The sequence below is a fragment of the Chlorocebus sabaeus genome, chromosome 8, assembly GCF_047675955.1.
Source record: "Chlorocebus sabaeus isolate Y175 chromosome 8, mChlSab1.0.hap1, whole genome shotgun sequence".
Lineage (NCBI taxonomy): Eukaryota > Metazoa > Chordata > Mammalia > Primates > Cercopithecidae > Chlorocebus > Chlorocebus sabaeus.
Window position 1 is genome coordinate 23,825,013 of NC_132911.1, and position 11,808 is coordinate 23,836,820.

Sequence of the window (11,808 nt, forward strand, 5' to 3'; positions counted from 1 at the left end):
AATGTGTAAAAATATAAGCTTACTCAAAGCATCTCAGGATCATATCTTTGGAATTTGGTATACAAATACATCTATATGAGGTAACAATGAAACTCCAAGGGTTTCAATAGTATTCTATACCTGGTGTAGTATTCAAATATAACTGGTACCTAGAAAATTTATTGTATCATGACCTTGCTCCAATATCATCCTTACATGCTCATAATCCATGTGACAAGAATTGAAAGTATTTAGCTCAATATTCTCAGCAACTTTCACAATCTGCCGTACTCACTCTTTCAAGCTTAATTTTTCTCCAGCCTGCTCTATGAACCCTGTGTTTCATCTGAACCGACACAATTTTCTCATTCCCAAGGAAAATACCTTGCTCACAATTCTCCACTCTTTAGAAAGGGGAACCAAATTCTGCTTCATGTTTCTGAGTCCTACTTATAATCGAATACCTCGCGTCTTAGTCTGTTTTGTGTTGCTGTAACAGAATACCACAAGTTGGGTAATTTATGGAGAGAAATAATTTAGGGAAAATGGAGCCTGGGGTGGGGGGGCGGGGGAGGGGTGTAATTTATGGAGAATGGAGGCCGGGAGGTCCAAGGTTGAGGCGCCCACATCTGGCGAGGGCCTCTTGCTGTGTCATCCCCATGGCAGAGGGTGGAAGGGAAAGAGAGTGCACGTGAGAGATACCAAGAGAATAGGGAAGGGGGGCAAACTCATCTTGCATCAGGAACCCACTCATGGTAAGTAACCCACTCCCATGGTAACTAACAAACTCCTATGGTGAGTAAACCTCTCCTGTGACAAAGCATTATCCCATTTATAAGGGCTCTGCCCTCATGACCTAATCACTCCCTGTAAGTCCTACCTGTCAACACTTGCACTTGGGATTAAGCTTTTCACACACAAACTTTGGGACACATTTGGGGAATTTGGGGAACATTCAAATCATAGCACCCAGTTTACATTGCCCCTGAACCCAAAAGCCTTTCTCAAGCTCCCAAACCAAATGTCATTTTCCAGAATTGTAGGCCCATTTCATTTTCTTGGGTCTTGACACTGTCTGCATTGCCAGACACCTTTTTTTTTTTTTTTTTTTTTAAATTGTTTACATGTTGTTTTTTCAGCTCTGTTGAAAATAAGCATAGAAACTTAGATGTTTGCCTCTTTTGTATTCTCTCATAGCACACAACCGGTGCCTTTCACACTACACTCAATAGGAAGTTAATGTGAGTGCAGAAAAATGGGAATAAAGATATTCGTGGCAGAAGTGTTCATAATAGTTATAAATGGAAGAATAGTTATTAAAATGTTATTTAAAATGAGGAATAGTGAGATAATGGAATATTATGTAAATATTTAAATGACATTATAGAATATCATGTAATGTACAACATGATATGCTATTTATAATGTGTTACTAAATCTGAAAGCAAATTACACATTAGCATTGTATGATTTCAATTCTGAATAAAAAGGTTATATATTCTAAGAAAAACTGAAATTATAACAAAACATGAATAGTGGTCCTTAAATATGGATGGGAATAAGAGGTTTCTTTCCTTTTTTTTTCAGTTACATTTTTTGCTTTCAAATTATCTGTGATATTATCTGTATTTAATTGATTGTACACCTAATAGAAGTAGAAATAATGTAGCTTTAATTGGATTTCTAACTGCTTATTTATAACAGCAATTTTTTTAATATCTGAAGAAAACCCTGCTGATTTTTATTTCAATTTTTTTGTTTTTATAGTATCTTTGGATAACATCTGAGTTTCAGTTGACTTTAATAACCCTTCATTTTAAATGTTCAAACATAAATTTTAAAGGTGTTAAATAGTAATTTGGGCTAAAAAAAATAGGCTTTATTGATTGGGTCAGTTCCTATACTGAATTTTGAAAGAAAAAAATTAATAGTTTTTCTAGAGCTTCTTGTTAAAAGTACAATTAACAGTCCCAGAATTGTGAAGTATAGTACAGTCAAGGTTGTTTGCCCAGGGGCCAAATAATTAAAGGAACATATGTTGGGCAAGTTGGTGGGATGTCAGATAATGGATTTAAATGACCATATGAACATCTTTGCTGAGTTTTCCAGAATTCAGAGGTTCCCAGATGAATGAGACTGGGATCAAGGGACTAAGGGAATGAGCAGAGCCTGTAATTGTGGTCGTTTATTCTATGTTGTTTATGCTTATCATAATTGACTCTTCTGTAACAAACAGACATCTGCTATGTAATATTCTCTTACCTACTTGGAAAGTAAAAACACCTTTCTAGGATTGTTGTAGTGTATTAGAAGCAATCACCCCAGTACATTCTGCCTTCACAGTCAATTACTACCATAAAGACATTACATATATCTCTAACCTAACATTCCATCAATTACCAAGGTGATGTTTTTCAACTGTTTTTGATTTACCTAAATAACCTGAGAGAACCAGAGAGAAGTACGGGGATCTCCATTCAGAGTCATCAGGAAATAATTCAGCATTTATTTGTGTCACTCTAAGAATTCTACTCTCAAAAACAGAACAAAAGCATGGTTTAAATTAAAAATGTAATACAAACTTATCACAGATAATTTGAAAGCAAAAAACGTAATTAAAAAAAAAGGAAAGAAACCTCTTATTCCCATCCATATTTAAGGACCACTATTCATGTTTTGTTGTAATTTCAGTTTTCCTTAGAATATATAACTTTTTTATTCAAAATTGAGATCATACAATGCTAATGTGTAATTTGCTTTTAAATTTAGTAACACATTATGAATAGCATATCATGTTATACATTACATGATATTCTATAATGTCATTTAAATATTTACATTGAATTCCATTATCTCACTATTCCTTATTTTAAATAAAATTTTAATAACTATTCTTCCATTTATAACTATTACAAACACTTCTGTCATGAATATCTTTATTCCCATTTTTCTACATTCATATTAACTTCCTATTACATTTATATTGTATCAGATAAATAAGTTCTTCGTTCTCCTTTTCTTTTAATGCATATACTTTTCCTCTGAGTTCTAAAAAAAGTGTTTCTCAAGCTTGCTTTCTAATTCCCTGTAGTATCCAATCTAATGTATCCTTCCTTCAGTGCACTTTGGTAGATATTATATTTTTCATCTCTAGAAATTTCCTTGAGATTTTCTCCTCTCCCAGAAAATTATGGTCTAATTTTAGAATGTAATGGTTTCTCAGATAACCCAATGAACAAAAATTAAATATTTGCTAGCATTTTCTTCTCTTACAGTGTAAGAGAAGGCTTACACTGTACGCTATTTGTTGATGCCTCAATTCAACCTCATCCTTTAAGTACCTTCTTCCTTAAGTATTTTCATGAGTACTTCATAAATAGGTGAGTTCACTGAGATTAATAAGATGAAGAATTATTATTATTAAATGTTAATTATTCAGTAAATTTTGTAAAGTCATTAATACAGCTTATAAATATAATATTAGAAATAGTGTTTAAGAGGCAAAACTTCTTAAGAAAGCAAGAAGTTGATTTTATTTTGTTGGAAACTTTTTACACTTTCAAATATGTCCTGTTTTAATCTCAAGACATTCAGTTGCTTTTAAAAAATAATTTGGTTACAGATTTTTAAAAACCTCTATTAATGGCTAATTTTTCATTAGCTACAAATTTCTTGAGGTTCTTTTTTTTGTTTTGTTTTGTGGGGAGAGGGGTCAGGGATGTGTGTATGTGAGGGTGTGTGTGTGTGTGTGTGTGTGTGTGTTTCCTCCCAGAAGTGTAAGAGGGAGTGGGAAGGAAAAAGGGGCAGGAGCAAAGAGTGAGTTGTTAAGAGAAACTCTTGATAAACAGTCTCAACAAGAGACATAACGTTTATATTGACATCACCAGGAATGGTAGCTTTTAAAATAAAGTGAATGAGGAGAACAATAAGTGACTTGGCAAGCAATTGTAAGAAACAATGAACCAAGTTATTCAATGTAACACAAAATTATCACAGATAATTTGAAAGTAAAACATTAGAAAAAAGAAAAAACATCTTTCTTATTCCCATCCATTCATACTTTGTTATAATTCCAGTTTTCTTAGTATATATAATATAAACTTTTTATGCAGAATTGAGAGAGATCACACAATGCTAATATATAATTTGCTTTTAAATTAAGTAACACCTTATGAACAGTATAACCCACCAAATTATAACCCTTTGGGGGAAGGCAGATTTGATGCATGTAACTTAAGAGGCCTGTTACACCGGGGCATTGGTTGCTAGTGATAGTTTATGGCCTACCAACAACAAAATGTCTCATCCAGTTTTATTAAAACTCATTTAAAAAACTTCTATTACTGCTATATCTTATATATTACTACCCAAATAAGATGTACAGAAAGTTTTTTTCAATTATTGGAAAAACAGGATACATGTTGTTTTGTCAGCAGCTGAAAGAACCACCAAATAAAGGTTATTATATTGACCTGTTCTGAGTCATGTATTCATTCATTCATTCATTCATTCATTCATTCATTCATTCAGTGATGAGTTACTCATTTCACTAAAAGAGTAGGCACTATGTTAAATAAAACTTCAAAGGATTAGAATAATCCACTAAGACATTTTGTTCAATTACAGTAGTGGCAATTTATATTATAAATCGAAGTCTAGAAAGTATTCACCAAAGTGCCTGAAAATGGCTTTTTCTTCCCATCCAAGAGTCAATAATTAGTGCTTAGAACGAAAACACTAGTTCCAAGTTACAACAGATTAGAGGTAGATATGAGAAAATGGTTTATAGAAATCAGTTGAGTTTTGTTTCTCTTCACTTTCTGTAAAGGTTCTACATAAATCTGAAATGGTTTCACTTGTGTCTTTTATGATGATCAGGTTTCTCTTTAACGTGACTAAGTCCACTTTGTATTGTTCATTATATATGCCAAGTACTTATTAATGTGACTGAATTGTAATGTTTGCTCTTGATGTTGGAGACTTGGACAGTGTCAGAGAAGCCTATACTTGAACCTTCCTAAATCCTCCTCAAAATACTTGTAAACTTTTCCTGTAAGACAACTTATTCTTTATCCACTTCAAACCAGATTTTCTTACATTTTGCTTTTCAATTTTCCAGGGGGTGGCTTTCCCAGACAAGCTTAATGAATAAGCTTTTGCTCTATTTCAACATTTATAAAACATGAGTCACTTCCTACTATAAAAGTATTTGGCAATACTCAGGGAAAGAGTTATAATGGTGAAACACAAAAACGGGAACAATTTACTCAAGGAGAAGGGAGGATTCATAAAAAGAAGTAAGGAAGCAGAGAAGACAATCATCCAAAAGGAAAATTCTTCCTCAGTGAGGTATTTTAACCAAGTGGACTTAAGAACTGAAAAGCTGAGATCTGTGATCTTCAAAAGCCTGGCCAAGTCTTAGAATCACTTGGGGGAGTTTTTAACAAACACCAAAGTCTGGGTTTCTCCCCTGGGGCATATGATTTAATTTGCTTGGGGTGACATCTGAGCATTGGTGTTTATTAATAGTTCTCCAGGTAACACCAATGGACAGAGTTGAGACCACTAGCCTTGATCATTGTCTCAACTGCCCATAAGAAATATACAGATAATGTAATCAGAAGTGCATTTTATTTGTATTTCTACAGAAAGTGTGGATTAATTGATCTTTAATTTCTTTCGAGTTCCAGAAACATTGCAGTTAGAGGTTAAACACACACAGGCACGATAAAACATCAAGCTGTCAGATCTTTAAAGCAAAAGATAGGGTTTGGTTGTTAACACAGTCTTTAAATGCCATTGTTCAAAATCTCTAAGTGGTAACATTGTTGCAGTAATAATCACTGATCTTTAATAAAAATAAAATTGTGTAGTTTGTTCTAAGATTAAACATTAGCCCAAACTCTTAACTTTAGGAATATAAATAGGAATTGGCAAATTCTTTGGAAATAGCTGCCCAGTATTTTATTTCGTTCCTCTTAAAGGTGAAAGTGATAACATACGAAGAGCGATGTAGGAACGTGGGGTGATGTGCAGCCCTTATCAATATTTTCCTCCATGCTGAGAAAGCTGCTACAGTTTGAGGTAGCTGGGCCAGGTGTGGTTGATGACTCCTGGGGAATATGTCTATAAGCTCCACAATTGAGGAATACAACAATTGATGTGTGGAGTAGGGCTGCATGATTCAATACAATGAGGAAGGAGGCAGGGTCTCACTCCTCAAAAATAGCAAATCTTTCTTTTACTAAGCCTTGATTACTTACTTTTATTATAGTATTAATACACTTACAGGGATTAGTTGGAAGTCATCTCTGAACAAGGATGAAACATTAGGTAACAGAGTCCAAGCAGAAGCACCACTTCCACCAACATATCTGAAACCACGGTGCAGACATAGCCCCAATTCTTTCTATGTTGCCTTCTCCTTCCCAAGTGTTAACAGGACTGAACTTCACAATATGCTACTCCCAAATCTTACTGACACTTGAGGTTGCAGTCCCTTCTTCCTTCTCTATTTCCGTTAAATCGGAATCTCTTTCAACCATTGTCAAGGTGCCTAACAAATATCCCATTAAAATTTTTGCTCTCTGATTCATACTTAATTTTTGTTAACTTCAGTTCCTTTGTTGGTGAAAGAAGAATATTACTTGTCCTATAGTTTTTTATTATTATTATGCTTTATTATACTTTTAGTATACTATATTATACTTTGAGTTCTGGGATACATGTACAGAATGTGCAGGTTTGTTACACAGGTATACGCATGCCATGGTGGTTTGCTGCACCCATCAACCCATCATCTATGTTAGCTATTTCTCCTAATGCTATCCCTTCCCTAGCCCCTGACCCCCCAACGGGCCCCGGTGTGTGATGTTCCCCTCCCTGTGTCCCTATGTTCTCACTGATCAGCTCCCACTTATGAGTGAGAACCTGTGATGTTTGGTTTTCTGTTCCTGTGTTAGATTGCTGAGAATGATAGTTTCCAACTTATCCATGTCCCTACAAAGGACATGAACTCATCCTTTTTTATGACTGCATAGCATTCCATGGTGTATATGTGCCACATTTTCCTTATCCAGTCTATTATTAATGGGCATTTTGGTTGGTTCCAAGTCTTTGCTATTGTGAACAGTGCTGTAATAAACATACATGTTCATGTGTCCTTATAGTAGAATGATTTATAATTCTTTGGGTATATACCCAGTAATGGGATTGCTGGGTCAAATGGTATTTCTAGTTCTAGATCTTTGAGGAATCGCCACACTGTCTTCCACAATGTTTAAACTAATTTACACACCCACCAACAGTGTAAAAACATTCCTATTTCTCCACATCCTGTCCAGCATCTGTTGTTTCCTGACTTTTTAATGATCGCCATTCTAACTGGCATGAGATGGTATCTCATTGTAGTATCTCAGTGATGATGAGCTTTTCTTCATATATATATATATATATATATATATATATTTTTTTTTTTGCTGCATGTCTTCTTTTGAGAAGTGTGTTCATATCCTTTGCCCACTTTTTGATGGGTTGGGTTGGTTGTTTGGGGCAAAGGATATGTCTTATAGTTTTTACTAGAACAAAAATTTGACTATTTTATGGGAAAGTATACCATAAACTTTTGCTACTCAACCTACAAAAATTCACAGGGTTTACTTTCTTTTTTTCTACCACCAAGTATGAATGCGGTATGCATTTGATAGATGCTTCTCCTATTGGAATATTCAATGCCAGGTTGTACTCATTGCTGTCCCATAATTACTTCAACTTTTGTGGCCTCCCTGTTGCTTTGTCAAAATTACTGTTTATAACTTTTCTACTTTCTTCAAATCTCTACTTTTCCCCCATTTCAGCTCCTGTAAGTAGATGATCTTCTCTCTATTTATGGGTCCATCTGATGGGATGTACCTTTAATGTTTCTATATTTTATCCACCTATTTCCCTGGTTTTTCATCCTTCTTATCTCTCCTTGCTCCTGCCAAAAATTTCTCCTAAAGATAAACTTGACTGAATTCTATCTCCTCCTTCTGTGAAACCTACTATTTCATTACACGCTCTCTGTCCAGCCTCCTCACTATGTATTAATTTGCCACCTTCAGATATATTCTGGTTTCACCATCCTAACATAAACTCTCCTTCACCCTGTTTCTACTTACATTACCATCTTTCTCTCTCTCTCTTTTTTTTTTTTTTTTGAGACAGAGTTTTGCTTTTGTTGCCCAGGCTGGAGTGCAATGGCACAATCTTGGCTCACTACAACCTCTACCTCCCGGGCTTAAGCAATTCTCCTGCCTCAACCTCTCCAGTAGCTGGGATTACAGGTTCCTGCCATCATGCCAAGCTAATTTTTGTATTTTTTAGTATAGACAGGGTTTCCCCATGTTGGTCAGGCTGGTCTCAAACTCCTGACCTCAAGTGATCTGCCCGCCTTGGCCTCCCAAAGTGTTGGGATTACAGGCGTGAGCCACCGCGCCCAGCCTACCATGTCTCTCTTTTACCAGTATCCCACATCTTCTTAGTAAGTAGCATCTTCTCATCCTCTTTTGCTTTTACCTCTTATCTCCCCTTTATCCCTTTTCAAGTCTCATTTTCTGTGACCTCTTAGCTGCATTTTCCACAGTTAACAATTCCTACCTTTATGATGCCAGCATTCCCTTTGTCCTCTGTGATAAAGGCTTTTGTCTTGCATTTCACTCTTTCACTGACTCTCTTATTCTTCCTTGGCCTCCAAGTGCGATTTTACATGCATCCATTCCATGGCTATCTTCTCTCCCTACAATTTCTCCCATAAGTCCATAATCCATTCCTACAACTTGTAATATGTACCTAACTACCAACTTTGTGTGTTCAACACCACTCTCTTGAACCCCATTCTTGCATGAAAATTGTTTGGTGATCACTCCCACCAAACTAATATTTAAAACTGAACTCATTATGTTTCCCTCAAGCACATTCATTTTCCAGTACTTTTTATTTATATTAATGGCATTATCAATTACCTAATATTAATGCTTCATTCTCAATCACCCACTCAGCCATATTTAGTCTAAATGCAATTAGATTCATATTTAAAAATTATTTAATCAGTCTGGCCTATGCAATAACTATTAGATATACACACATGATTCTTTATTGTCATTGTTTAATGATATGGATATTTTGTAAAAATTAGTATGAAATAAATTACTAGAAATTGTTCCAGTTAATGGCACTATATTTATAAGAAGAAAGGAGTTCATTTATTGTAATCTGATATGCAATTGTTGCCCTGGAACTAAACAAACCAAATATCAAGTGTGGTGTGAATCTCTTTATGTTGCTGTTAAATCCTATTTGAAATGTATTTTAAAATTTGTCTTAATGTTAAGCTATAGCAAGCACTATGTCCCATTTATTTCGATTTTATTTAAAGTTCCTAGCACAGTGCCTATATCTAGTGAGTAATCAATAAATAATCACTAAATTCACAGAGACATTCAGGACTTGAGGTAAAATGACAAAAGTCACCCCAAAAATGGAATGACTGTAGGGAAAATTGCTGCTAACAGAGTAGAGAGACTATAAAAACTTTCTTGGCTAACTTTTACATTATTGCTAAGCCCAGATAAAGTGATGGCATCTTCAGCAAGAAAAAAAGGAACTAAATACAAGAAGTACATAAATTTCTACCTTACATTGTCATCATATGTTTCTTATATCTTTTTTCTTTGTGATTGGCAAGCCTACATATTTAGCTTAACTGTTCATTTTGGTAGTTCTTCCAGAAATATCATAAGATTAGCTCACTTATGAAACATGAGCAATTTTTCTCCACGATTTTTACTAGTAACAGCAATTAGTTAACAGAAGGACTCAATGCAAGCAGAGCTAAGGACTCATTTGCTGGTTAAAACTTTACTGAAGGTGGTGATGGGAGAGCCATTTAATAGAGTTTACACATTTTAAAGCAGTTTGAGCCAGGAATTATGAAAACATAGACCTTAAGAGAACTAATTTCCAACTTTGTAAATTTTCTCATAAAGTTACAGAATTGCTTTGAGATTCTTCATAAAATTCCAGCACTTTTGATTTTATCTTGAAACTGGAGTGGCTTAGAGACAAGCCACAGTTCTTGTGTATTTTTTACAGTTGGTTTTATGCTGCCTCCTTGTTAGTTTGGCACTGACTCTATGACATGCCTGAAAATGTGTCAAGAAAATCCAGTCTCTTGCTTTCATTAGCAAGATAATATACCTTCATAGAATGCTTATTGTGCAAATGACAGTCTCCCTTCACTGTAAGAATGGGAATTATATTGGAGTTTTCAACACAGCCATTTGCTGAAAATGAACTTGCTGGTGTGGGCTACTTTTCCACCGGCAGGATGTAGAATGAAAAATGCATTGATGGCTTGGTATTTGATATCTTAGACTCACACATGGTATGTGGAACACAGGGAAGAAATAAGGTGAAAAAAGGAAAAGAAGTGAGAAGAACTTTGCTTTGATTATGTCTCTTTTAACCTATACAGGCAAAGTTCACATTTCACTATGAAATATTTATCCCATTAACTTAAGTCAAATTAAATGAAGAAATGGTAGTAACAACATTTTGTAAAATGGCAAATAGCTATATAAAAGGAAAATATTTTCATTATATTACAATATCATATGTAGTAATATTATAAATGCATCTATATTGTAAATATAGTAATACTATAAATACTATAAATTAGTATATATAGTATGGATAGTATAAATTTATAAATACCATACATACATAAATACAAATAACATATATATTCTTTGTGAAGTCCTTAATGCCAAGAGAGATGTTTGTCTTCATTTTTGTGTCTATTCAGGGGGTGGCATATTTTATGGGTGTGTGTATGTGCTTAGTTTATAAGGAAGTAGCATCACCTTAAGATTATTTCATCATCACCTTAATAATCACAGCTGGATGTGTCTATTAGGGTGAAAAAAACCCTAATATTTTTCTTTGGAAACACAAAGAGTTAAATTTTAAAAAGTAAGAGAAAGAAGGATCCCAGAATTCTCCAGTGTGACATTCTGGAAATACTTCTATAAAACAGAAATATCTATGGATTGATGTGTCTTACCTGAGAGTATCGCTCTACAAAAACAATAGGATGACAAAAATATCTTGGGGACTCGTCTATTCCCAATAGATGCTCTATATTCGACAATGTATTCTAAATAGAAGGCATGCTTATTCCAAAACGCCATGCCCAAACTCTAAACACAGTGAAATTTATATGTCCATTTCTTTATGGAAAAATTTAAAGCCAGCTTCTAACATTCTGGAGAATTAATAAAGGCTCATCAACAATGTAGAATTGATTATTTTTCCTGTTTGTGAATCCTAGCAGACTCTCCAGTCCCAGGTCGAATCTAACCTTCTTGTGGAGATGTCCACAAGTGCAGAAAGGAAAATTAAAAATAATCTTATGGCTGGGCATGGTGGCTCACGCCTGTAATCCCGGCACTTTGGGAGGACGAGGCAGGTGGATCACCCAAGGTCAGGAGTTTGAGACTAGCCAGGCCAACATGGTGAAACCCCATCTCTACTAAAAATACAAAAATTAGCCGGGCATGGTTGAACGTGCTTATAATCCTAGCTATTCGTGAGGCTGAGGTGGGAGAATCGCTTGAACCTGGGAGGTGGAGGTTGCAGTGAGCCGAAATCACACCATTTCTCTCCAGCCTGAGCAACAGAGGGAGACTCCATCTCAGGAAAAATAAAAAATCATCTTACTTGGCTGTGTTATTTTTACAGAGGAGAAAATTGAAATGTACAGAGGTTAATTGAATTGCCTAAGCTCACACA